Raw genomic sequence first — 27,731 nt, 5'->3', positions numbered from 1 at the left:
ACTAAAGGCTTTTGAGAGCCATGAAAGGTTTCCGCATCCAGTCCACACAGGTGGTGTCCCTTGATTTTGGGGAGCCCACAATGAAGTACGTGGTCTTCATGTGGTTTTGCGGTCTTGTATGGATCAAATGGTCTCTTTGTTTACTGGATCTTTATAACAGACATTTTTAATACCTCGAATGACGCCTCCGGTGACTATATATTACCAGGGCATACTAAAGTATGCGGAGACATCAATACCGAATTTCCCTGTGTTTTCTATATTTTTTATGGTAAATGCTTTCCCAATAGAAATCTGGCATCCAATAAGTATTCGGCATATTTTAATTATCAAAAGTCACCTCTGTTTACATAACAAGCTCATTGCAACAAATAAGTTTTAAACCTAGGATGCCGCCCATGTTTTTGAGACGTGAGCCGACACTCACGCAGCCTAAAGTGCACGAGCGACAGCCCAGGTGCATCATCCACGTTAATGTAATGCTAGTCCCTCAGAGCCATTGGCTCTTTCGGCTACGCCAGAATCTATTTAAATACTTCGCAGATATCCCTCAACTGGTCACTTCAGGGTGCATGTGAGCAGATTGCTATAAGAAAGTGTTCTTTATATTCGCCAGATTTACAAGCCCTCATTTTCAGCCTCAGATTTTGATTCATCGAACATGTCTTAATTAGCTTCAAGCTTAAGAAGCATGTCATGGCACTCTTAGGGCCTCGTTTACAATAAGAAATGGGTGTGAATTATGATTTAGATATCGGTGTGTTTCTGCCTCCTTCTCTTTATGTTTGCAGTGATCCCGACAGTTGCTTGCTTGGGCACCATTTCACTCAGAGATCTCACTCAAATTTGAATATATTTGTGACTGTGTTTACCTTTTATATGTTGTACCTTTTTTTCCAAAAGATTCGACAGATTCAAGATCTCCATTGTGAGACTTTTTTTGCGTTTTTATTTACCATCACACTAGATGTGAGACTTGGAGCACAAGAAGCTCAACGACACACAAATGACTTTTAAGTCTATTTCCAGGTAGATTAGGGTACAAACAGACTGTCTTGATGAATTGCCATTGACTCGATTTAAGCACATTTGGCAAGAAACATGTTGACCTTCATATACGAATCAGAGGTTTACAAGCCCTCATTTTCAGCCTCAGATTTTGATTCATGGAACATGTCTTACTTAGCTTCAAGCTTAATAAGTGTGCCTTGGCATTCTAAGGGTCTTGTTTACAATAGGAAATAGGTGCGAATTATGATTTAGCTATCGGTGTGTTTCTGCCTCCTTCTGTTTATGTTCCAGACAGTCGCTTGCTTGGGCACCATTTCACTCAGAGATCTCACTTAAATTTAAATATATTTGTGTCTGCGTTTCCCTTTTATATGTTGTACCTTTTTTTCAAAAGATTCAACAGATTCAAGATCTCCATTGTGAAACTTTTTTTCCTTTTTTATTTACCATCACACGAGATGCGACTTGGAGCACAAGAAGCTTAAGAAATGCGTTCCTTACCTGTAACTGCAGTTATCCAGTATTGGTGTCTTTCATAGATTCACATGCCTGAATCATTCCCCGTCGTCGAGACGGGAGCCTCCGGTACATAAAAAAGTAATGTCCTAAGACATACATATAAAGGAATAGGCCTAAGGATCTCACCTTAGTGTCCTATCTAGGTCCTTATGTAGGAAGGACCAAACAGAGTAGGCCCAAGGGTCCCACCATGGTAGCCTATCTGTGTCCTTTTGTAAAAAAGGACCAAAGTAAAGAGAAACAACCAATCAGCTACCACCTCCCTCTAGAACCTTCCTGTCAGGAGCCTCAGTCTCTCAGATTTTCGTACGCACCAAGCTAGTTAGGTGTAAACTTGTTAGAGAGAGGTGAGTCCTTCCAGGGGAGGCGGGAGGGTGCATGTGAATCTATGAAAGACACCAATACTGGATAACTGCAGTTACAGGTAAGTAATGCATTTCTTATCCAGTATTTGGGTGTCTTTCATAGATTCACATGCCTGAATCAGAGTAGCAAGCAATACAATATGCACATTCTGTGTTGGTACAGCATACATAAGTCTGCAGATAGGAAACATTTGCGACTGTAAACCAACAACATACAACGTCATGTAGTATTTAGTAATAAAGAGATGTGCATACCAGTCAAGGATGGTGGGAAGCAAGAAGGCTCACCTCACTGGAATAGATGGCGAAGCACTGCTCTGCCCACTGCTGCGTCTTTCGTTAGCTCAGCATCCAAGCAGTAGTGCCTGGTGAAGGTATGCGGGGACTTCCAGGTCGCCGCTCTACAGATGTCCAGGAGTGGCACTCCAGCAAACAGTGCCGCAGATGTGGACATGGCTCTCGTGGAATGGGCTTTGGCCCGCGAGTCCAAAGGCCGCCCAGCCTTGTCATGGCAGAAAGTTATCGCTGAAGAGATCCACCTTTATATACTTTGTTTCGTCAAGGCCATGCCCTTCCTTGGTCTGCTGAATGCGACAAAGAGTAGTTGGGGTGATTTCCTGAATTGTCTTGTTCTGTCAATATAGAATTTGAGGCATCTCTGAAGATCTAAAGAGTGCAGCGTTCTTTCAGCCGAAGTAGATGGGTTCGGAAAGAACGACTTGAGAACCACTGGCTCATTAAGATGGAAGTCCGATGGGACTTTGGGTATGAATCGTGGGTTAGTACGCAGGATGACTCTGTCCTCTTTGAATTGTAAGAAAGGGTCTTGGATGGAGAGGGCTTGCAATTCACCGACCCTTCTGGCTGAGGTTAAGGCCAGGAGGAGGGCCGTCTTCCACGACAGGAATTTGATATCCGTTTTGTGGATAGGCTCGAAGGGATGCTTCATCAGTTGGTGAAGGACCACGTTGAGTTGCCATGACGGAGGGATAGGTTTTGGCCTTGGAAAGGACCTGAATAGGCCCTTCAGGAATTGTTTGATGAGCCTGTCCGCCCACAGGGAAGGACCCTTAGAAGTTCTTGTGAACCTAGATATTCCTGCCAGGTGAACCTTGATGGACGCATGGGCAAGTCCTGACTGCGCCAGGTGTAGCAGATATGGCAGCAGTTGCTGTGGGGTGACATGGAAAGGGTGTAGGTCTTCTTTCCCACACCAGATACAGAAGCGTTTCCATTTGAGAGAATAGGTCTTTTTAGTGCTGTCAGCTCTAGCTTTAGCTAGGACATCTCTACACTCCTGCGGAATGTTCAGTTGGCTGAATTCGCGGTATTCAGGAGCCAGGCCGATAACTTCAGAGGGCCCAGGTTCGGGTGGAGAACCTGTCCTTGGGACATTGTGAGCAGGGTCGGATGACTGTGTAGGCGAAGAGGTGGTTGGATAGACAGGCGATGAAGTTCCGTGTACCAATGCTGCCTCGGCCAGGATGGGGCGATGAGAATCAGGGTGCAGGGCTCCGATTTCATCTTCCTGATTACCCTGGGGATCAGTGGAAATGGCGGAAAGGCGTAAGCAAACACGTTCCGCCAAGCTATGGAAAATGCATTCCCTAGTGTTCCTGGTTGGGGAAGCCTGCTTGCGAAGCTTGGGCATTTGGCGTTCTCCCTGGTGGCAAAGAGGTCTATCTGTGGTGTTCCCCACTCCGCAAAGATGTAGTTTATCGCTCCCGCATCCAGCTCCCATTCGTGGGATAGAGACTGTTCTCTGCTCAGGGCGTCCGCTAAGACATTGTCTTTGCCCGGAACGTATTCGGCTTTGAGTGTTATGCCATGCTAGAGGAGCCAGTTCCAGACTCTCTGAGATTCTCGAGAGAGAGAGAGAGAGAGAACGCGTCCCTCCCTGTTTGTTCAGGTAGGTCATCGTCGTGGTGTTGTCTGTCCTGACGAGCACTGGGGAGTTTCGGATGCGTGGGAGGAACGATTGGAGCGCCAGAAAGACTGCCCTTAGCTCCAGAATGTTGATATGGAGTTTGGATTCCTGGGGCGTCCATTTGCCGTTGATCTGTAGTTCTTGCAGGACCGCACCGCAGCCCTCTAAGGATGCGTCCGTGGTGACTACATGTGGTTGCGCCGGAAGCAGGAACGGCAGTCCCTGCGATAGGTGTGTGGTCGACCTCCACCATTGTAAATGGTTGACTATAGATTGAGTGACTCGTATGCGGTCTTCGAAGGATCCCGCAGCTTGTGTCCACTGCCTTGTCAGTTCTTCCTGAAGGGGGCACATTTTTAGACAGCAGTGTGGGATGAGCAGAATGCATGACGACATCATGCAGAGGAGCGACTTGAAGATACGGACAGTCAGAGTCTTTTTGGATGCCACTAACGTGGCTAAGGAGATAAGTTTCGATTTTCTCTCTTGTGATGGGAAGGCTCTTGCGCGTTCCGTGTCCAGGGTCGCTCCAAGGAAAGTGATGACTTTGCTTGGCTTCAGTGATGACTTCTCTCTGTTGAGGGTCAGGCCTAGTTGGCGGAAAAGATGCAGACAGGCGCTGGAAGACGCGGCTGCGGCTGTTGTCGACGGAGCCTTTACCAGCCAGTCGTCCAGGTATGGGAAAACCTGGTGTCCCTGTTGACGAAGAAAGGCTGCGACAGGAGAGAGGCATTTTGTAAATATCCATGGGGGAGATTTTAGGCCGAACGGGAGAGCACGGAATTGGTAGTGGACTCCTGCCACTGCGAATCTGAGGTACTTCCTGTGTCCTTTGAGGATAGGGATGTGATAGTAGGCGTCCTGAAGATCTAGTGATGTCATGTAGTCGCCTTTTTCCAGGAGTCCCAGGATCTCTTGTAGTGTGACCATACGGAACGACTGTTTCTTTAGGAACACATTGAGCGCCCTCAGGTCGAGGATCGGTCTCCATTTCTTGCCTTTTTTGTGAATTAGGAAGAAGTGGGAATAGAATCCTTCCCCCTTTTGGGCGTGTGGAACTTTTTCTATTGCGCCCTTTTGAAGCATGGAAGCTATTTCCTGAAGAAGCAGCCGTAGGTGTCTGTGAGGGCGCTTGGCAGGTGGTGTCGGTGGGGGATTTGAGAGGAATTCCAGTGAGTGGCCGAATTGGAGAAGTTGTAAAACCCACCGGTCCGTTGTTATTTGTCGCCAATTCAGTAGGAAAAAAGAGAGTTTTCCTCCAAGTCGTAAAGAATGTGATGGTGGAGGGGCTGGCCAATTGATAGAGTCATTGGCGATTGCCTGCGGGTCTCTTCTGACCTTTTCCTCTGTATGACGATTTGTTGTAGGAAGTTTGACGTCCCGACTGGTTTTGACGCTGTTGGAACTGCGTCTTGCCCTGAGAGTACGAATAGGAGGACCTATTTTGGTAGGAACCTCTGTACGAAGATTGTCCTCTCCCTCTGTTGCCACGAAAGGACTGATTTCTAGATTGTACAGTTCCCAGAGCTCTGGCTGTATCGGTGTCCTTTTTTATTGTGGTGAGGGCTTCGTCGATCTTTTCGCCGAAAAGATGTTCGCCATCATACGGCATATCAATTATTTTAGTTTGGACCTCCTGTCGGAAGGAGGTGGCCTTAAGCCAACCTTGACGTCTTAGAACAGCGGCGCCCGCCAGCAGTCTGAAGCCAGTCATGGCCACGTCGATGGCACAGTCGATCAATTCCGAAGCCGATGTTTGGCCCTCGAGGAGTAGCGAGTGTGCCTCCGCTTTCAAATCCTCTGGAAGGTCAGCGAGGTAGGGCGCGATGTCCGCCCAGAGTTGACGGTTGTAGCGGCCCAGAAGTGCGATAGAGTTGGCGATCTTCACCGTCGTCGCAGACGTGGTGGAAAAGCGTTTTCCGATGGCATCCAGCTTCCTGCCTTCTTTATCGGGTGGTGTTGATAAGGGGGATGCAGGGTTTCGCGAATTCTTCTGCGCTGCCTGAGTAACCACGGAGTCTGCCTTAGGGTGACCCGTGAGGCATGCTGGTGCCGATGATGTAGCTTTATATTTTTTGTCAAGTCTGGGCACTACTACCTGCAGAGACGCCGGGGTCTGCATGAGTTGTTTGCCCTGTTTCAGTAGATAGTCAATGATCGGGATCGATCTTGTTGTTTTCTTCGTAGGTTCCTTGAAATCATAGAGGAAACATTCAGTCTCCTGTGTTTCCATGGACATATGGAACCTTTTGGCTGCCCTTTCCATGAGGTTATGGAAGCCGCTAATGTCTGCGGGTGGAGACTCCGAAGACTGTGGCTCTGGAGAGGCCGGAGAGTGAGTGACGTAGTCCTGGTCTGCGTCCGGGTCTGTGTCATCGTCGCGGACTTCCCCTTCTTCATGGTCCCTCATCATCATCAGACGAGATGGTGTCTTGTGCTGGATCCTGAGTTCTAGGAAGTACCAGCGGAGGGGGCTTATGTCGTGGTACAGGCGCAGGTACCTGCGGATCCGGAGGAGCAACAGGAGTGGCTTTTACTGAAAACCGCTCTTTATAGTCTTAGATGAGGAATCGCAAGTCCGAAACTAAGGATGCTGGCAGGCACACCATTGGTGTCACTTGTGTGTGTACCGGAGTATGGACAGCTTGAGTTACAGGTTCCTCAACATCTTGCTCCTCATCTGTACTCTGGCACTTAAGCACCAGTTCCGAAGGGCTAGTGGCCTGGGTAAACGATTCCTCATCCAGTTCTTGGTCTTGTAAGAAGCAGGATGGTGTTAGTTGTTGCACCTTACTAGGTGACGTCATGTCCGGTGTAATTGGTTTTTTGGTAATTCTGATTGTGACATGGGACGTCTGGGCATCCATAGCATGTGAGAGCAGCTCAGACTCCTTCCAGGTACCAGTTGCCGTCGACGCCTGTGTCGATGGTGCCACCAAAGAGCTTCCCGTCGTCGACGGAATTTTACCCTTCGTCGAAGGTATGTCCGTCGTCGACGTCCTCGTCGACTGTGTCATCGCCGACGGCAACTTTTCCGCCGTCGACGGCTTCGTCGTAGTCGACGGGGTGCTCCTCGTCGACGATGGAGGTTTCGTCGACATTGTGGCTTTCGTCGACGGTGTCGTCGTCGATGTCCTCGGCGTCGGCCGTGTCGTCGACGACGTAGTCCTAGTCGTCGAGGGAACAGTAGATGAAAGTGGTCTACTCGTCGACGATGAAGGTGTCGTTTTCGTCGACGAGGAAGACGCCGACGAGGCCGTCGTTGTCGACACTGTCGTCGTCGACGTAGAGACTGTTTTCAGCGCTGAGGAGGCCGTCGACGCGGTCGTCGTCGTTGTAATCAGCGACTGCTTCCTGGGGACAGGAAGGTCCTTGTCAGACACAGTTGGCTTGCCCTCTGAAGACTTTCTGGCCTTCTTAGGAGGGGTGTCTGAGGGGCCAGGAGAGGAAACCCTAGGCCTCTTCAAGGAAAACTGCGAGGCGCCAGACGTGCTCTCACCTTCAGAAACCAAGTCGCCTTCTGGCTTGTTTTTAAGTCTGTTCAGCCATATCAGAAGACGTCCTTCCCGGTCCTTCTGGGTTTTATGGGAGAAAGTACGACATATTCTGCAGTCCTTGGCCTGGTGGTGAGGGTAGAGACAGTATAAACAGGTCTCATGTGCATCCTCCACGTGAAGCCTCTTTTTGCCACAAGAAACACAGGCTCGAAAGAGTCCTTTCTTTTTGCTATCAGCCTGTAGGAAGGTGGCTACCTGACTATGGTTACCCCAGATTTTTTGCCTTGTGTTTAGCTGGTTTTCGACTTAGTTGGCCTGGTTCCCTGCTAATCAGGGCCCCAGGCTATCTGCTCTCTCTGTAAAATGGATTCCATGTACCCTAGGTGCATAACTAGATTGGCTTGGGTCACCTTATCAGCCCCTGTACAGAGCACTATAGGTGCCCAGGGCATAGGTGCATCCAAGGCCTACCAGGGGCTGCAGCATATCTTTTGCCACCCCTGGCTGGCTATCTAAAATTGACACAACTGGCTGATCACTCAGCTGGGGCAAGGTGGTGTAATCACCCCTTGCTTAGATATAGTATGCCTATATCTAAACCTATCTGGACACATATAAACCTGTGAGCCACTCCTATGGCAGGCCTTAACAATCCTGAAGGCAGAGTGCGTGGTTTAATGTGAGATGGTGCTCTAGCATGAGCTGAGCCTGTCTGCAGCTGTCGGGACCAATTCCCTTAGCTGTTCCGGGATAATGCCAAACCATATACTATTAAGTGCATTATAATCCTCGCGGTTATATGTCAACTTTGGTTTGGCTTTATCAAAACATGTCGTGTAAGGTGTCATACGATTTGGAATACTACCCCCTCGCCAGTCCTGGCGACGGGGGTAGCATTCCACCCCTCTAGAGGGGACCACATGTTACTTTTGCTAAAACGCGGTTGATTTTTAAAAGAGCCTCAGATCCACAAAATGGATGCTTCTGCCACAGACACATGTCTGACCTCCTGCTGCTGACCGAAACTCAGCAGAGGAGGCCTGGACAAAGGATTTCCTGTCACAGGGAGGTGTGACACCACCCCAGACAGGAGATAGTGGATTGTAGCAGGGAGGTTTGAATGAAACCAGACAGTGCCTGGGGAGCACAAGGCTTCCCCTTGCATAATCCGGTCAAACCGGTTCTGGGGCAGCCCAGCCCCAGCTCCAGTGAGACCTGGACAAAGGAAAGGGGGTTTAACCACCCCCCTTCCTGGTCCCACCCATAGGGGAGGGACCTAGCAGGAGATCCACCCCTCAGATTGGAATAAGAGTGGGAGCAGTGCCAATGCAACTCAGATCATCCTGAAGAAACATAAGAAACGAATTCTGGACCCTTCGACTTTCTACACGACGTTAGAAGACTGAAGAATCTCCCTTGTGGTCAAGGAGTGACCACCCTGTGCAAACAGGTACCATCCAGCCCTCGACCCTTGCTTTGTTGCAGTTCCCGCCGGAACTCGAGCGACAGAGATCGACGAGATCAAGCTTGCCTGCCTTCTCCCTGCCCGATCCACAGTCCCTGCAGAGCTGAGACCAGTGGAGGCGACCGGAAGCGTGGGGCACGCCATCTTGAAAAGGCCACGAGACGCTGACCGTGCAGCCCACGAGTGACCCTCGAAGCTGTACACCGGGGTTTGAGAAGCCCCAGCCCCGAGCTCCACTTGCACCAAAGCTCACCCCTCCACACTCAACGAGTGCTGCGTGGGGCCCTTCTGCTTGTGTTGGCTCGACGCGTTGGCCCGGTCACTTGCCAGCTGGCTTGTGGCCCCTGTGCCGACGAAACTTTGAATACGACTTGCTTTTCTGGTTGCTCCAGATCTGCACCAGCTCCTGTAAAAAGGAGCCCCCACTCTGACTCTCCTGGTTCGAGTGATAAGCAATCTCCCGGTTCCGCGTGGATTGCTTTTGCCAAGTGCTGTTTGCTGCAATCTTGAAGCCGACGGTGCTGACGGCAAGAGCCTACGTGGGACAGATCGTGACCTGCTCCTGGACGTCGCAGATGCCCCAGAGCCCACGTGACAGCGGAGAGAAGCCTATCGACAACCACCTGATTGCGCCCGACATTGCCTGGTTCCGTCCTGGTTCCACCCTGGTCACTGCTGAGTAACCCAGACTCTGTCCCCTCTGCTTTCAGGTACTTTTCTACTTTGATCCACCCTTGGATCGCACCGGACACTTCTGCTTCACATCGCCTGCAGCTGCAACAGCTTCAAGCACCAAGAGCCGGCGTGTCAAAACCCGACGCCACTTCGACCCTCTGCACCCACGGCCTGTGGGTGAGGTAACATTGCAACGCCGGTGTTCCCACACTGGTACACACCTCTAGGGTCTGTGTCTTAAGTTTTGTTCCTCTAGGTTCAGCGGAAGTATCTTTTAATTCACTTTGTGTAACTTTTACGCACCATTGACATTGCATTGGTGCAAGCCGCACTTTTCCGTGCTGCACCCGTCTCCTGTGGGCTACTCCCGACTTCAGCATTGCTAGTCCTGACTGCTCCCAGCGAAGCTCTAGGCCCTAGGCCTAACCACTGTTCGATTGGTATCTCTTATACCACTTTTTTAGTATATGGTTTAAGTGGCCACCGGCCCTTATCCAAAATTGTGCAACTTTGTATGTTATACTGTGCTTTTGATTTAACGCTTGTGCCCCTTTCCTCATAAAGAGTACTGGGGAGTAATTTAGAAATAAATACATATATTTTTTATAATATATACTTGTGTGGTGTCCTTTCATTTGATTACAGGATTGTATGTGGTAAAACAGCTCGCTTAACACGACCTCTTAAGTTAAGCCTTTAAGGCTGCTTAGTCCATGCTACCACTAGGATAGCTTGTCTAACAAGGTTGACTTACAACCAGACATCTTTGGGGTTTGTTTGGACTGATACCCAGTGGTTCCAGAATTGGAAACACTACATATCAGGCCAACTTCTCACACAGCCATAGCAAATAAGTCGAGAAAATATCGAATTTAGATGAAAAGAAAGTTTCCTGAGGAGAACTCAGGTGGAGACTCCCTAGCACAACGTGCGGTAGAAAATCTGAGAGACTGAGGCTCCTGACAGGAAGGTTCTAGAGGGAGGTGGCAGCTGATTGGTTGTTTCTCTTTACTTTGGTCCTTTTTTACAAAAGGACACAGATAGGCTACCAAGGTGGGACCCTTGGGCCTACTCTGTTTGGTCCTTCCTACATAAGAACCTAGATATGACACTAAGGTGAGATCCTTAGGCCTATTCCTTTATATGTATGTCTTAGTACATTACTTTTTTATGTACCGGAGGCTCCCGTCTCGACGACGGGGAATGATTCAGGCATGTGAATCTATGAAAGACACCCAAATACTGGATAACCACACACAAATGACTTGTAAGTCTACTTTCACGTAGATAAGGGTACAAACAGACTGTCTTGACGAATTGTCATTGACTCGTTTTAAGCACATATGGCAAGGGACACTTTGCACTGAGATAGTCACCTGATTGAGGAGCGCGGCGGACCTGCTGCCCAGCGGACCCTTCTTTTTGAAATCGGAGCCACGACTCGCCGGACCCGCTTCGCGGGTCCCGCAGCGCGTCATCTGCCTGGGGGCTGCACTGAGGAGCTGAGGAGGAGCGCGGGGTCAGGCAAGTGAGCTAGCGGGGCTGCGAGCAAGGCAGGGGACTCCAGCGACCAGGAGCCCCTGCGCGCCCAACCAGCAACACCTGGGCTGCTCTCCCCGCTGGCCACGCCCCCCGCCGACGGAACCAAAAGCTGCCTCAACCCCAGCGCCTGTGGGACACTTTGCACTGAGATAGTCACCTGATTGAGGAGCGCGGCGGACCTGCTGCCCAGCGGACCCTTCTTTTTGAAATCGGAGCCACGACTCGCCGGACCCGCTTCGCGGGTCCCGCAGCGCGTCATCTGCCTGGGGGCTGCACTGAGGAGCTGAGGAGGAGCGCGGGGTCAGGCAAGTGAGCTAGCGGGGCTGCGAGCAAGGCAGGGGACTCCAGCGACCAGGAGCCCCTGCGCGCCCAACCAGCAACACCTGGGCTGCTCTCCCCGCTGGCCACGCCCCCCGCCGACGGAACCAAAAGCTGCCTCAACCCCAGCGCCTGTGGGACACTTTGCACTGAGATAGTCACCTGATTGAGGAGCGCGGCGGACCTGCTGCCCAGCGGACCCTTCTTTTTGAAATCGGAGCCACGACTCGCCGGACCCGCTTCGCGGGTCCCGCAGCGCGTCATCTGCCTGGGGGCTGCACTGAGGAGCTGAGGAGGAGCGCGGGGTCAGGCAAATGAGCTAGCGGGGCTGCGAGCAAGGCAGGGGACTCCAGCGACCAGGAGCCCCTGCGCGCCCAACCAGCAACACCTGGGCTGCTCTCCCCGCTGGCCACGCCCCCCGCCGACGGAACCAAAAGCTGCCTCAACCCCAGCGCCTGTGGGACACTTTGCACTGAGATAGTCACCTGATTGAGGAGCGCGGCGGACCTGCTGCCCAGCGGACCCTTCTTTTTGAAATCGGAGCCACGACTCGCCGGACCCGCTTCGCGGGTCCAGCAGCGCGTCATCTGCCTGGGGGCTGCACTGAGGAGCTGAGGAGGAGCGCGGGGTCAGGCAAGTGAGCTAGCGGGGCTGCGAGCAAGGCAGGGGACTCCAGCGACCAGGAGCCCCTGCGCGCCCAACCAGCAACACCTGGGCTGCTCTCCCCGCTGGCCACGCCCCCCGCCTATCACCAAATCAACACATAGTAGCAGCATCTTAAGGAGTGCAGGATCTCCGCTTCGCGGGAGCGACCGGGAGAAGCCCGGGACAAGGGCGGGACCGTTTTAGGCCGTTCGAGGCCTGAGAGACCTGGGCTGGGCCACGTTATTTGGCCCCACGATCAGCCATTGCACGTGAGTCTGTCACCTTTATTTTAAGACAAGCCCCCCACTGACCACCATGTGCACACAAACCACACGAAGTAAAACCGCAAGGGGACTTGGTGGATCTAGTGGGACCTTGGATGACTTTTTATTTAAGACTAATATGGCGATTGACCACGAAATTAACAAAATGCAACACAGAGTCTCTCTTGAACTTGATGCCGCCCGTAAATTGTCCCTTAATATTGCTTCCTCGAAAAAATCGTCACTTGGGAACCTTGCCCTAGCACGTACCCCTGAGAGGATAACAGGCCCTCGCCCCTTGCTAACTTTAGCTGATATACATCACTGCCCCTCTCAGCCCTTAAGTGACCTGGTTAGGGAACCTCCATCTAACCCGGCAGAGGATGCAGTGCTAGTTAAACCTGTAGTCAGTATAGGCTCAAAGGCGAAGAGCAAATCACCTAGGGTTGCAACAAGGGCTAACACCATTGCGAATAAAAAGGCGCTGCAGCAAAAAAAGAGCTTGGCCAGATCTGCCTTTGCTCGCAAGAAGGCAAAAATTGCGAGAGCCCAGTTCTTTAATTGCCGACGCCCTTTGTCTACCTCAGCACATGGTGAACCAAACGATAACACCCACACTGACAGCATCGCTAGTGCCACCACCCATGCTCCGGATGGTGCTTCGAATGTCACCAAGGTGGCAGCATCCCCTGGCTTGTGCGTAGAGGGGTCAAGGGAGGGCAGTTCGGGCGGGGCGGAGAGGTTCAATGGGGAGGACGAGGCATTTATACACACTGTCTGGGCCACTCTTAAGAAATTACTCACCCCCTTGGAACTCAAACTTACTAGAATAGAAAACCATCTGCTTGAGATGGACAAGACAATAGTAACACTGGCTAGCCTTAGTCTCAAGCAAATGGAGGCTAGACTCTCACAGGGGGGGGGGCTCACCATTACAATGCCTAGAAGTAGATGCATCTGCTGCTCTTATCGAACGACCCAAACCTGTACCCAAACCACGCACAATAATAGGGAATAGTATCCCCATCATCCCAATTGCAAAAGCAGGCCCCACCAATGTGCCCCCTGCACCGCCCCCTGCACCGCCCAAATCCAAGCGTAGTGCGCCTCGAGTAGGGGCTGAATTACACACTGCAGGACCAAAACCTAAACCTCCAGCAGATCGGCAAACTACTCAGCCAGATCCCAATGCTCAGCCACCCCTTGAACCTAGTAGACCAAACTTCCGTGGGGGCTATATAGATTTACCCCCGGAAGCTAGTCCATATGTCGCTGTCTTAGCCGGTGTACCGACCCTTGACCCACTAACAAAAGAGGACCATTGGTCCCTCAAAAACAAGGTCATACACTGGCTAAATACAAACAGACAGCTCCCTAGCCATCTAAGAAGCCGGGTTCTAATGGTCCGAAGAGTACCGTGGATTGGACCGAGCCATAAAACCATCTTGGGTGATTGTATAGTGGTGACATTTGCTGATCCCAATACTGCACACCATCTCTGCTCATGGTCCCCTTGCATAAATGACCAGTCAGTTGTTGTTAGACCCCTCACCTTTTTCTATCCCCCAAGAAACTTGGATAGGACAGGGGGGACTTGGTCAACAAACCAAAAGTCTAGAAATAGGGGTTATAGGTATGCGGGACCCAGTCAGAGTAGTTGGTGGCAGGAAGTTCCTACGTCTAATATGTTTGGCTGCCTGGAGGAGGTTGACTGACTCGGGGGGGCAAACATTAAAGGGGAGCTGACAGTCTCTAGTACGAACATTACAAGAGATGATAGTACAGGCTGCCAAACGTCGCCTCCACCTGATCTAACATGTGTTCCCACTGACCACTATTCTTACCAAGCAGATATAGAAACCCCGGCCCACCATGTTTCCCCTTGTACTGATAGCCCAGATAGCCAACTTAAAATAATATCCTGGAACATTGCGGGTCTTAGGGGTCGCTTGGACAACGATGACTGGGCCGATTATATTTCCTCCCACGATGTCATCCTGTTCCAAGAAACCTGGTCAGTAGCCCCTCTCTATAGACAAGGCTATCTTAACTTCTACAAACCGGCTACTCAGGGCAAGAAGGGCAGGGCGTCGGGTGGCCTCTGCATCTGGATAAAAATTAGCTTGGGTTTTAATATTAGAGAAATAGCAGGGATAAATCCCGATATGCTTTGCATCTCATTAAAGAAGGCAAACTGCAAAGAAATACTCCTCATTAATATTTATGCTAGAGGCTGCCAGGGTGGTAAGAAGCAACCGATCCTTAATGATCTGGAAGCCCTCTTGAATGAGCACAAAAGTGACCAACTCACCATAGTGGCAGGGGACTTGAACTGCTCATTTGAGCCTATCATGAACCTTGCCGAAGATGTTGGCTTAGACGAGGACTCTGCATGGAACATCTCCCCGCTAACAATTACTAAGGCTGTCAGGGGAACGGAGGCTGCTTTCCATTGGCTTGGGCTGTGTCTGGAATGGCAAGAAACATGTTGACCTTCATATAAGAATCAGAGGTCATTGTCTTCCTTATTGGTTCACAGTGATTTTTTCAGTCTTGGCATGAGTTCCCTGTAAAAAATATAAATTGGATATTTGGCAACCCATAACAATTTTGATCCACTTTCTTCCCAATCTACAATTACCCTTTCAAAAGCCAGGTGAAGTGCATCCCTCTACTGCTTAATTATTGCCAGTCTGAGTAAAAATGAGTCTGTGGCAAAGAGCTCCCCCCTACCCCCACCCTTTGAGCCTTTGAGTGACATGATGGGCATTGCAGACCCCACCCCTCCCCCAAAAAGAGGAGGACGGCCCAATGATGAAGCATACAACCTTGGTCAGTGAGGGTCAATGCATTCTATATGGGATACTCCATAATCAACACCAGTGAAGTGTTAATCAACTAACAGAACAGCACACCCTGATTGTGGATTTCCTAGGGATATTCAACAGATGAGGAATAGGCAGGTAAAATGTATCCATAAGTAGCAAATAACTGAGGTACTGAGAATTGGGCACTGCGGATCACCACAACACCACCACCTTAGGGGAATCTCCCTCTGTAGAAGCATCAATCCTATGGTACGAAAGAAATGGGTGGTAGGTAATGAATATAGTTGCATCTTTTATGCCATGAGCAATAGATTGAGGGACAAAAATGAATTGCCCTCTGCTTTAGAAGCACAGTACTCAACACATAAAAAGATGAAGGGCTTATTAAAAGAAATTTAATAGCAAAGATTTTTCAAAACAACTCCGGAACAAGCATTTGCAATGCAATAGGTCTCACAGCATTAACGTTTGAGTTATTGGCATTGTGTATGACAATGCCATTAGCTATAACATTTGCAAATGTGACACCTATAGCATTTGTAATGCAATATGAGTTGTATTTACATGACTTAGATGTATTGATATTACAAATAACAATGGCTTTTCGTTTTTTTAATACTTAAATAAAAGTTATTGTAATTGAGTTGGTGGAAGGGTGAAGTGGGTCGTGTCCCCGAGTGATGTGGTGGTGTCCCGAGTGATGTGGTGGTGTCCCCGAGTGATGCCCCGAGTGATGTGGTGGTGTCCCCGAGTGACGAGTGGTGCCCCTGAGTGATGTGGTGGTGTCTCCGAGTGATGTGGTGGTGTCTCCGAGTGAAGTGGTGGTGTCCCCGAGTGATGTGGTGGTGTCCCCGAGTGATGTGGTGGTGTCCCCGAGTGATGTGGTGGTGTCCCCGAGTGATGTGGTGGTGTCCCCGAGTGATGTGGTGGTGTCCCCGAGTGATGTGGTGGTGTCCCCGAGTGATGTGGTGGTGTCCCCGAGTGATGTGGTGGTGTCCCCGAGTGATGTGGTGGTGTCCCCGAGTGATGTGGTAGTGTCCCCGAGTGATGTGGTGGTGTCCCCGAGTGATGTGGTGGTGTCCCAGAGTGATGTGGTGGTGCCCCCAGAGTGATGTGGTGGTGCCCCCAGAGTGATGTGGTGGTGCCCCCAGAGTGATGTGGTGGTGCCCCCAGAGTGATGTGGTGGTGCCCCCAGAGTGATGTGGTGGTGCCCCCAGAGTGATGTGGGCGCCCCTGAGTGATGTGGCGGATGGCAGTGGTGGTGTCTGTGTGTGCATGGCAGTGGTGGTGTCTGTGTGTGCATGGCAGTGGTGGTGTCCGTGTGTGCATGGCAGTGGTGGTGTCTGTGTATGGCTATGGTGGTGTCCGTGTGTGCATGGCAGTGGTGGGGTCTGTGTGTGCATGGCAGTGGTGGTGTCCAAATGGACTTCAAGGTGCACTTTTCCGAACTGAGGTTTTTTTAATCGAAGACTGTGATTTGTGATTGTTGAGACTGCGTGGTTCTGAACGAGACGCCGACAATAGTATATCTTTTTTAGCTTGGATCTTGTGAATAGTGCCCATTCAGAGATTGTATTTTTATCAAAAGAAGGTATTTACAGCCCTACACCAAAATCATTGTTATTACTCTTGCTGGATGAGCATTGAGCTGTTGACGGTCTGGGGTGAAAAGGTAATTAGTCTTTGCATTCTGCCCCAACAACAAGGAACTTCGGGTAATAGTTTGGGTACAGCGAGTGGTAGGCCCCCAAGATGGAGGAGCCAGGGAACCCACGCCCTGCAAAAAACTAAAGCAACCAAGATGCTTTCACAGCCTGATGGCCCATGGATTTTGAATTTGAATTTAAAAACATTTGTACAGCGCTCGCATACCCAGCGGTTTCATGGCGCTAGTGGTGATCAGTGGATGGCAGCAGCGGAGAGATTTAGGGGTAGGCTTGGGTGAACAAAAAAGTTTTAAGGTTTTTCCGGAACAGGGGGTAGGAGAGTGAGGTGCGCAGAGCAATCGGGAGGGAGTTCCAGAACGTTGGAGCCAGGACAGCGAATCTCGCTCCGCCCGCCCTCTGCTTTTTAAAGCGGGGGATGGTAAGGAGGGCCAAATGGGCCGAGCGGAGTTATCTGCCTGGGCAGTATGGTTTGATGAGGGAGCAGATGAACTCGGGAGCAGTGCCCGCTCTGGCTTGATAGGTAAGACAGCAGAGTTTAAACAGGGCACGCTCTCTTATGGGGAGCCAATGCAGAGTTTTGAGTATGGGGTGACCCGATGATATCTGGGAAGGCCATGGATCAGGCGGGCCGCCTGATTCTGCACCAGTTGTAAACGATGGATCATGTATGCAGGGGCTCCGTTATAGACTATGTTGCCATAGTCTATACGGGACAGTACCATGGCCAGCATGATGATTTTTAGAGCTGGGGGGAAAAGAAGCGGGAAACTTTCCTAATCACTCTGAGGGAAAAAAAAGATGAAGAAACCACAGAATTAACTTGTGGGAGAACAGTAAGCTGGGGATTGAGAAAGATACCCAGGGTTTTCACTTTGGGAACCGGGAGTGGGGGGGCACCAAGGGAGGGGGGCCAGAAGGAGGAAGACCAGGGACTGCAGCCACCTCCGGTCAGGACCAGTTCAGTCTTGTCCGGGTTGAGTTTGAGGTGGCTGCAGTTCATCCAATCTTGAATGAGGGTCATGATGGTTTGAACGTTCAGGGCAGATGAAGGTGAGTGGGACAGGTTGAAGATTAACTGGAGATCGTCCGCGTAGTTGAACACGGTGACCTCCAGTTGCTGTAACATAAAAATGAGGGGGAAGATGTAAAGGTTAAACAGAAGAGGGGAAAGTGATGAACCCTGGGGGACCCCGCATTCTACCTTACGAGAGGCCGCCGCAAAACCAGCCAGATGGACTCCCTGTGTTCTCCCAGCAAGAAAGGACTTTAGCCAGCAAAAGGCTAGGCCCTCTACACCCGCCGCCTTGACACGGTTGAGGAGGATGGTATGGTCCACCGTGTCAAAAGCGGCGGATAAGTCAAGGAGAATCAGGGCTTGCGGAAGGTTGATGTCGATTCCTTCACGCAGCTTGTCCATGACTGAGATGACCACTTTCTCGGTAGAATGCAGGGGGCGAAAACCAGCTTGGCAAGGGGAGAGGCAATGGTTTGCCTCGATGTGGGTGCTCAGCGTGGAAGTGATGTGGGTTTCGAGAACCTTTGCAAGGTAGGGAAGGAGTGAAATGGGGCGGTAATTAGAAGCAGAGGAGGGATCGGCGTCCAATTTTTTTAAAATTGGGATGACAGTCGCCGATTTGTGTGAAATGGGAACATGACCATGAATAAGTGAATCGTTGAGGAGGGTCAAAGGGGGGATGGGGCAGGCTAAGTAGATTTCCCTGAGTATGCTGGCAGGGGCAAGGTCCTGGGGTGAGCCTGATTTGACCCGTTGAAGCAGAGGGCGAAGGGTGTCAATGGTAAGGAGTGGGAAGTTGGTCAGTTTAACAGTGGAGGGGGGGGGGGAGGGGTCCACAAAGGTAGGGGAAGGTTGGGGGATGTTTAATTTTTACAACTTTATCTATAAAGAACTCGTTAAGCGAGTCACAGAGGGATTGGGACGGGAGAATGGTTGATGTGGCTCTAGTGGATGAGGCAAGCTCATGAACGGTGGAGAAGATTTCTTTCGATTGTGACTCCGCAACCAGTATCCTGTGGGTGTAATATTCAGCCTTAGCTTCCAGGATGCTCTTTTTATAGGTTTGCAGAGTGGCCAGGTAAGTTGTTTTTAAGGCAGGGTCGTAAGTTCTTCGCCAAGCTCTTTCAGCCCTTCTTGCAGCAAGTTTTTTCTCTTTAAGGTCGGAGGTAAACCAACGGTTGGCTGCATGGGCCCGTTTTACTGAGAGGCGCCTGAGGGGGGCGAATTCGTCGCCTGCCCTCGTGAGCCAGTTGTTAATTGCGGCCAGTTGAGGGGCAGCTGTCAGACCAGTAAGGTCCGGGCAGGTCGTGGCCAGGGCCGAACAGAAGGAGGGCATGTTTACCTTACCCCATTTCCGAACCCAGGTGTTTTTGGGAAGGGGGGGTTTAACCGGGAGTGCTAGGGCAAGGGAAAACGTGATGGTGGAGTGATCTGACCATGGGCAGGGAGAAATAATAGGAGGAGTGGATGAAACATTTAGTGTCCAGATTTGGTCCAGCGTATGGCCATGTAGGTGGGTTGGACTGTGGATGAGCGGTACAAAATTCAAATTTTTCATGAGGCTGGTGAATTCCTTGGATTGGGGGCTTTCAGCCGGGTCATTGGGCCAGAAATTAAGGTCCCCTAGTACTAGTACAGAAGAATGATTAACTGCCAAAGTGGCCAAAAGGGTCTGGATCTCGGGGAGGAATGAAGGAGTGGACTGGGGAGGACGGTAGATAAGAACAAAAGTAAGGGGGACTGGATGGGAGGTAGAACGGGCTACAAGAAGGTCAACATCGGTGATAAGTGGGGAGGGGAGGATTTGAAAATTGACATCAGTACGAGCTATTAAAGCCACTCCACCTCCCCGCTTGCCGTCAGGGCGATCCGCACGAATGGCGGAATAAGTAGATGGTAGGGCGGCAAGCACATTGGGCAGGGAGTCGGTCTTGAACCAGGTCTCAGTTAAGAACAGGAAATCTGGTTCATTGGTGTCAAGGTAGTCAAATAGCTCGTATTGGTGGTTTACGGCAGACCTGGTGTTTAGAAGGGTAGCCGAGGTAGAAGACGATTGGGCAGAAGGGGCTGGGGGTGAAGGGGGAGCAGGGGAGGATGTGGAGGCAGATGAAGCAAGAGATGATACTAATCTGGGGGGGTGGGATGGACGAGGACTATATAGACCAAGGAGTTGTAGGCCAGTAGTGGTAGCGGAATTAATACAGCCGGGTACCACAAGAGGCATAACTGAGACGGAGTGTAGGTGGTATAACCAGCAGCGTCCCGTGCCCCTAGCCCCGGCCGGCCGCGGACGGGCGCAGACGGGCTTAACTCAGGCGCAACTCCGGCGCGCCTCCGTCGCGCCCGCTGCGCTCGTCCGCTGCGCTGCCTCATGATGTCTGTATAAGTAGGGGCGGAGCGGCGGGGGAGGGGCAGGGCTGTGGTGGAAGGCGAAGCTCAAGCCAAGATGGCGCCCGCTGCCGCTGGGAGCCCGCGAAGAACACGATCAGCCCCAGCCGGCAGCTCACCCCTAAATGCCCAAGAATGTCAAATACCTGCACAAGTTTAAGGTAGGTTAATAACAGTTTTAAAAACAATTTCAGCCAGGATGTCGCCACCGCTCGCAATCAGCGGGGCGGAAAATGGGAAAAGCAGCAGCTCGCCAAGCAACCGACCAATCAGCCCACTGCCACCGGGCCACTGGTCAGACACGAGGGGAGCAGGAAACGCGCTACTAAGTAGGGGCGGAGCGGCGGGGGAGGGGCAGGGCTGTGGTGGAAGGCGAAGCCCAATCCATGGGATTTAATTAATGCTGCATGTCCCGATCACATACACTTTCACTGGGTTCGTGTTTTGCCAAAAACTGGTATTTGACTTTCAGCAGAAGGACGGAGATCTGGGAATCCCACACCTAGAGAGATACTACCAAGCTGTCCAGCTGCGTTAAATGATTGAATGGTACAGGCTCACTTCTGGGAAACCTTAGTTTCATTGACCGAGTAGTCACAGGAACCCATATCTGGAAGGTGCCCTGGGTACTTAAAAAAACATCGACCTGCTGTGGTATATATCTCGCCAATTCTTAAGGCTACGGTGGGAATATGGAACACGGTGCAGGAGTCCCGACACCTCTCCACTCACACATCCCCTTTCACCTCTTTTATAGGCCACCCGGACTTCCCACCGGCTAAAGACGGCGATTGCTACATTAAGTGTCCGGAAGCTAATTGTAAGAAAATTGGAGACTTCTTTGATGCCGAAGGGGTGATGGACTGGTTATAGTTTGCGTAGTGAGGCTTATTGGCAATATATTGCCCGAAAATTCAACAGTTTTGAGAGGCCATGTTGTCTGACATAAACAACACCTATGACACAGATTAGGATCCCAAGCTATATACTATAAGAGATTCCGAATGCCTTAATCTATCCTCTCAAACCTTCCGAGGGAGAGCCAGCCATCTGGGGCCGCCAAGCAGGTTCTGCTTTCCAGATGGGGAGCTGAGAGTGTCCCGACTGGACTGGATTGGCTGCACAAGATGTGGGAGGGGCTAGGTATGGAAAAGAGAGTATTACAAATACACTACTGTGCTTTGACAAAACATGGGGTTCCACTATAGAATTCTTAATGGTGGCATTTAATGAACTAACCTGCCCAAGGAATCTGGGAGCTCTCTGACCTACTGGATCAGCCCAAGTGACTGCGTGATGCAATCTCCTGTGAGGTGCGTGGCATCTATGTGTGACACTCCATTATCTGGTGCGATTACTTCTCTAAACTGCTTAAGGTTTCTCCTTAATTTCCTCTCCTTATATCCTTCTTAGCAGGACTTTAAGTGGGCCGGGTCTCAAGGGGTCTGAGCATCGGCAGTTTTTTTAAGGGGGGCTCGAAACGGGTCTCTATCGGGCTCTGTTTTGAGCCCTGGCACAGGCGGTTCCTTTTTTTTCCAAAGCATGTCACTGCAGTCCGGAAAAAAGCCCCAGGCCACAAAACATAGCCGATAGAGACCTGTTTCGAGACAGCAGGCACATCGATGTGCACTGCTCACACTGCTCACTTCAAGAATTTATGGCATGACGTCATGGCAGCTAAGCGTTGTGGGGGAAGGGAAATCCTTTAAAGAGTCATTTTCCTTCTGGATTTCCCTTTTCTTTCTGAAACGCAAGAGCAGCAACATTGTGGTAAGGTCACCAGGGCTTTAATTGGAAGCTTTTTAAATATTTTATGTAACAAGGCAAGCATTAGTTGCAGCTTATGTATTTTATGCAACTAATAACCATTGACAAAGCCAATAGTCCTTACTTGTAGGTATGATGTTACTTGTATCACATATCTGGATGCAATGACAGAAACAGCAAAATGCAAGTCGGGCTGCACACTATGCTAAACACAGATTTTTAGCGTAAGATGTGTAAAGCCACGTCCCTAATTACACTGGCCACACCCCTTGGAGAGACCCCCCAGTTTTTTCATCCCACTTAAAGCCCTGCTGTCTCTTAACCTCATTCAGCCAAACCCCAACAAACAGCAGACATAAATGATTGATACCCTCTGAGGTTTGCAGATTCTTGATGGCCTACCTCATAACGAATGCTTCACGAAGCTATAAATAAGCTAGTTTGAACTGTACAAATAGGAATAACATGACATTCATGTAAGCTTTCCCTCCAAGCGGGAATTCCATGAAGAGGATGTGAACGCGATTCTTTGAGCGAAAATGTGGAAATAGCTGGAGCAGTTTGAATGGCAGTACTAGTAGGACAGAAACTATTAAAAGGTAAACTTTCCAATAGTAGAAACTTCTATAAAATGCATGTTTCCATAATGAGGGCCTTATTTTGAATTGTCTAGTGGGGCATACAGGGAAGTTGGTGGAGGGGGGTGATACTGCTCTGGACAACAAATGGTCTGGTGCTTCAGACCCCCAAATTACCTTGTCCAGAAACATTGAACTCAGTTTCACAAAGAGCAGTTCAGTGGTCTGTAACCCGTGGCTGGAGAGTGACTGTGAGCAAAGGCATAAGGACCCAGTTCCCCGGGCCCCGGGCCTAGGGATATGGACAAAAGTCCCCGACCCTGGCATGGCTGTAGAGCCCGGAACAACACCAGCCATCCGCTGGCACCCATCACCTGCTGAAAACAGATGCCAATGACACCAGTAAACCCCCCCACCAACAGTATGGAGGGGCACTTTTAGGAAAAGGTCGGTAATTCTGGGTCTGCTGGGTTATTCCCCATTCCGTGGACGTTAACTCGCGGTGGGGTAAGGCTGGGATTGATTCTGCTCCTGTTACCTCCTTGCTGACAGAGAACACGCTACGAGGCTGAAGAGGAATGTTAAAGCTGCATACATATCTCTTTGCGTCTCGTTAACTCCAGAGCCCTTTCACGTGACTATTCTCAGTCCCTCGTTCAGTTCCTTTCCCCTGTTGACGTTTAAGAAAACGGCGTGGGGTGATGGGATTCTAAAAGGCCACCCCTCGCCGGTTGCCTAAGCGCAGTGATGGTTCTATAATATTAGAGTTGATAGCTTAAACGTGCTTTGTCCTGGCCTGTGAGCCCTAGCAAGGGTTGTGAAGCAAAAAATACTTATTGCAGCGTCTAACCGTTTTTCTATCATATTGGGGATCATTATGGACAATTATTTAAAATCATAATAGAAGCGAAACATGATAAAACATTAAATGCGTCGAAAACAGAGTGGCTTAAAACACTATTAATGCAATCTTCGCTACACACTCTACACATTCAATCTCTCCTGTAAGACATTCATGATTAGCGAGTAATTCAATGCTTATCCACATTGCATGTAGATGTTTTTATGTTTTAGAAAAAAAATATGTAACCTTGGATTTCAGGTTTCTGGGCACTGCAGGTACAATTCCAAATTGGAGAGGCTCGCGCTTCAATGAAATCGTCGTATTCCGGCCGCCCCGGAAGTCAGGCACGGTCGCCTGTGACGGGGGCGGGGCCACGTCCAGACCGGAAGAAGAGGCAGGCGGAGTCAATGCGTCTCGCGGCCCGGGGCTCCTGTGAGCGGTGTGGAGCCCCGGGGCCGCGCTAGCAGGAGGTTGGGCGCCGCGTGCTGAGAGAAGAGTCCCCGACATTGGCCAGGTAAGTTCCAAAAGGCTGGGGGGGGCTTGGTGCACTTGTGTGTGTATGTATGTGTGCGACGGTGACAGCGGGGGAGGGGGGGGCCTCGGTGCACTTGTGTGTGTGTGTGTGTGCGCACGCGTGTGTGTATGTGTCAGGGGGGGGGTGTCTCTGTATGTATGTATGTGCGTGCGTGCATGGGCGCTTGTGTGTGTGTATGCGCATGCGTGTGTGGTGCTTGAGCTTCCCAGGAGACAGCGCCTAGCCACAGCGCGCGTTCCAGTTTCAAATCAGCTCCAAGGCGATGCGCGCGGCCGGGACTGTCTCCTGGGAAGCACAGTCGCTAACAATAGATCTCTAGCGAGACACAGCGCTGACGCGCTGTGTTTTCGCTACGAGACCTAAAAACCCAACCGAGGCGTGGTCTGAGCGACGTATGCAGACGTAACCCTGCCCACGAAGAGACACACCACGCTGGACGCCTGAGAACGAGAACACGCCTGGTGCGGTGACTGGGATTGCAGCCAATATATTGCACGGGGTGAGCAGAGGACAGCGAACGATCCTACCTGGTGCAGCGGCTGGCACGGACCGCGCTGTCCGTGTTCGCCTTGGCGTCCGGAGGTGGGAGCTGCTGGACGCACTGATTCATATTCCAGGCCGGCGGCAGGAGGCGGAGGCGGTGTAGCATATGCAGCAACTGCATGCCCGAGGCCGGGATCCCGATTGGAGATGCACGAGAGATGCGTCGTCTCTGCTCTTCGCATGCGCTGGTGAGTCCTCGATCGGTGAGCGCACAGCTTAACGATCTCCCGGGTGGCACGAGGCAGTGGGGACCCTGTGCTGATCGAAGGTGTGCTGCAGCTGGGCCTCCCACGAAACACTCCAGGCAGGATCTACCAATCGGACTTGTGTGTGCGGGTGCCACAAAATACCTCCCTACTCTTCATATCTAAGACACACAGGCCCTGCCAGTAAATTAACTCACGGACCGCCCACCACCATAATCCAATATGGTGTAGGCTGTGGAGAGGTGTGCCCGCCCAGCTCAGCATAGAGTGAGGGATCTGATTGTGCTTCAGAACACCCTCTCAAATACTGACAGCAAAATAGACAATCTAACCTACTGGGTGGATCGCATGTCTGAAAGACTAGACCGACACACGGAAAGGATTGACATGGCGGAGCGGCATATATATCGGACGCTGAAGATGCTCAACGACAAAAGGAAACCAAACAAAGCAAGATAGACAAAAGCATGGAAACATTGATGGAAAAGACTGAAGATCTTGATGCGCGTTCTCGCCGTAGCTACATTTGCCTCATGGGAATAGCGCAAACGACCAACACAGGTCCCATAGAGCGCTATGTCGAACTTACCACACTCTTGGGCAGACACCTTTTCTGAGGTTTTCATTGTTGAAAGGGCTCATAGATCACTAGCTCTGGCACCACACTTGGGGGCCAGACTACGTCCGATCACTGCACAAATTCTAAATTACAGAGACCGAGATGCGGTTCCCTGCGAAGCGCGGCGGGAGCTGGGAAAATTGAGCCACCAAGGAATGGATATATCTATCTACCCTGACTTTACACCGCAGGTCCAGGAAGCAAGGTAAAAGTTTATAGCATCAAAAAGAAACTTAGAGAACAGAACATCCCATACGCAATGCTGTATCAGGCTAGACTGACAGTATCTGACGGTGGGAAAACTGCAATTTACAATGAGCCGAAAGACGTACTCAAATACTTACAACAGAAAGGAACTCAAACTGTACGCCGGAAATCGCCCAGAAGTGGGCCGGAGGAGCAGCCTGGGGCCTCAGATGTAGAATAATTGAAACTAGTATGGTATACAGCTGTCTAGATGGGAATCTCTATGGCGAACTGTATGATTAAAGTTGCACAATGTTACAGATAAGTGCTGGGGGAGACATTATGGTTACGAATTTCTAATGCAGCCAAAGTCATGACCTACTAAACTGTTTAACTATTACTTTGGGAGTGTCCCTACTGCCAAGCCTGAGTAGATAATGAGTTGACCACCTTCTCACTGGCGGCTTCTGGTGTCAGGAATACCGCTATATAATGATGAAGTGACCCCCTAGATGACATTCGTGATAAGGGTATCCGGCTGGGAGCTTTCGTCCCACTGTGTGGACCACAGCCAAAGTTTTTTCTTTACTTTTCTTCCAATGGGTTGGGTGGGGGGAGAGGGGTAATTTTTCTAATTGGGACTGTCTTCGTCATAATTGGGATGGCGAAGTGGGAGGGTTGGGAGGGGGGATGAGAAAGGGGACTCTAGATAGCTTTGAATTTGCTTATCAAGCCATTAGGCCAATATGGTTATTCATTCTCATTACACAACAAAGCACTATACATCTTTTCACAATTCAGATAGCAATGACAGGTGGCGGTGCAGGTAGCACACGTACACCCATCCTTTCCCATATCTGGAGACATCCTGATGCACACTAGCAATACCCCTAAGTCCCTAAAACTAGTTACCTGGAATGTAAGGGGTCTTAATAACCCCAGAAAAATTAGACCTGTTTTTGCTCATCTTGAGAGGCATAGCATTGACATAGCAATGCTTCAAGAGACACACTTTCTCAAATGCAAAGCGGATAGATTAGGGAAAAGATGGGCGGTATTAGTGGTCTCATCCTCCTAGTCTACATATGCACAGGGAGTAATTAGCCTGGTGTGGAAAGGTACACAATTTGTATCAGAACAAATACTGACTGACATGCAAGGGCGGTATGTCATAATTACAGGTATAATGCGGGGTACAAGAGTAGACCTCATTAACACATAGGGTCCAAATATGGACTATCCTGATTTCTTTAAGAAGGTGTATACCACAATACAAGAACTTCCAGACATCGAACTCATTTGGGGTGGAGACATAAATGTCACACTGGACAGTACATGTGAAAGATCACACGCTACGACTGATCACCACCAGCGAGCTCCTGCAACTCTCCTACACGGAATAAAAAAAATTCATTTACATGATATATGGTGCATAAGTAACCCACATGGACGTGATAGCACACACTCTTCCAACTGTACATAACAGTTGGTCCAGAATTGATTACTGGCTTATTACATAACAAGCATGCACATGGACCCAAGAAGTTCAACACTTTCCAAAAACGCTGTTAGACCATAAACCTGTCCTACTGACTCTGCAAATCCCGACATACACCCCACCACCATTCATATGGTGATTTAACGCAACAGCACTACTAGACCCATTTTAAGCTGAAACAATACACACTGCAATAGAGGACTACTTTTCCACCAATAAGCACTCGGTAGATAGAGCAGGTACCCTATGGGAAGCCTTTAAGGAAGCATTGCGAGGTATACGCATCAGCACAATGGCGGGGATCCTTAAAGATATTCCTATCAAACTAGCGCACAGTGAAAAGCGACTCCAAAGATTAGAAGTGGAATATAACAGTACTCACAGGGCAGACGTTTTAAGTGATATCAGAGACAAAATAAACACCTACAATGCCCTAGCAGACGATAAAGTGAAATACATAGCGAAACGCCACATGGCGAGCAGGATGGGTGAAGGGGGTAGACCGGTTCGTATACTTGCACAAAAAATATGCATAAAGGACAAACAGCATACCATTCTACAAATGATAGACAACATACATTATGACACGGCTGGTATCCTACAAACCTTTATGGATAATTATGGCACATTGTATACCGCACGAGATACGGCACACGCACAAGAGATCCTAGATTATGTAGATGACATTGCGCTGGGGTGGCTTTCGGACAGTCAGCATGAGTTTCTCACACAACCAATTAGTATAGAAGAAGTACAACATGCTATCAAGACGCTACCAAATAGTAAAACTCCAGGGCCTGATGGCTACACAGGTGAATTTTATAAAGAAT

At 50.2% G+C, this 27,731-nt stretch overlaps 1 protein-coding gene and 1 long non-coding RNA gene across 2 annotated transcripts in view; both read right to left on the bottom strand.

The window, feature by feature from the left end:
- Positions 1-27,731, bottom strand: part of USP30 (ubiquitin specific peptidase 30) — a 446,442-nt gene that overhangs the window by 228,573 nt on the left and 190,138 nt on the right. The gene's annotated exons all lie outside the window — the stretch shown is intronic.
- On the bottom strand, positions 271-15,476 carry LOC147679511 (uncharacterized). Its single transcript, XR_015300999.1, has 3 exons — positions 14,713-15,476; positions 10,703-10,815; positions 271-1,491 (listed from the first exon to the last, which is right to left on the bottom strand). It is a non-coding gene; the product is annotated as an uncharacterized LOC147679511 (long non-coding RNA).

Source organism: Lissotriton vulgaris, chromosome 11, assembly GCF_964263255.1.
Source record: "Lissotriton vulgaris chromosome 11, aLisVul1.2, whole genome shotgun sequence".
Classification (NCBI taxonomy): domain Eukaryota; kingdom Metazoa; phylum Chordata; class Amphibia; order Caudata; family Salamandridae; genus Lissotriton; species Lissotriton vulgaris.
Note: the sequence above shows the minus strand (reverse complement) of the source record. Positions and strands in the feature narration are given on the sequence as shown.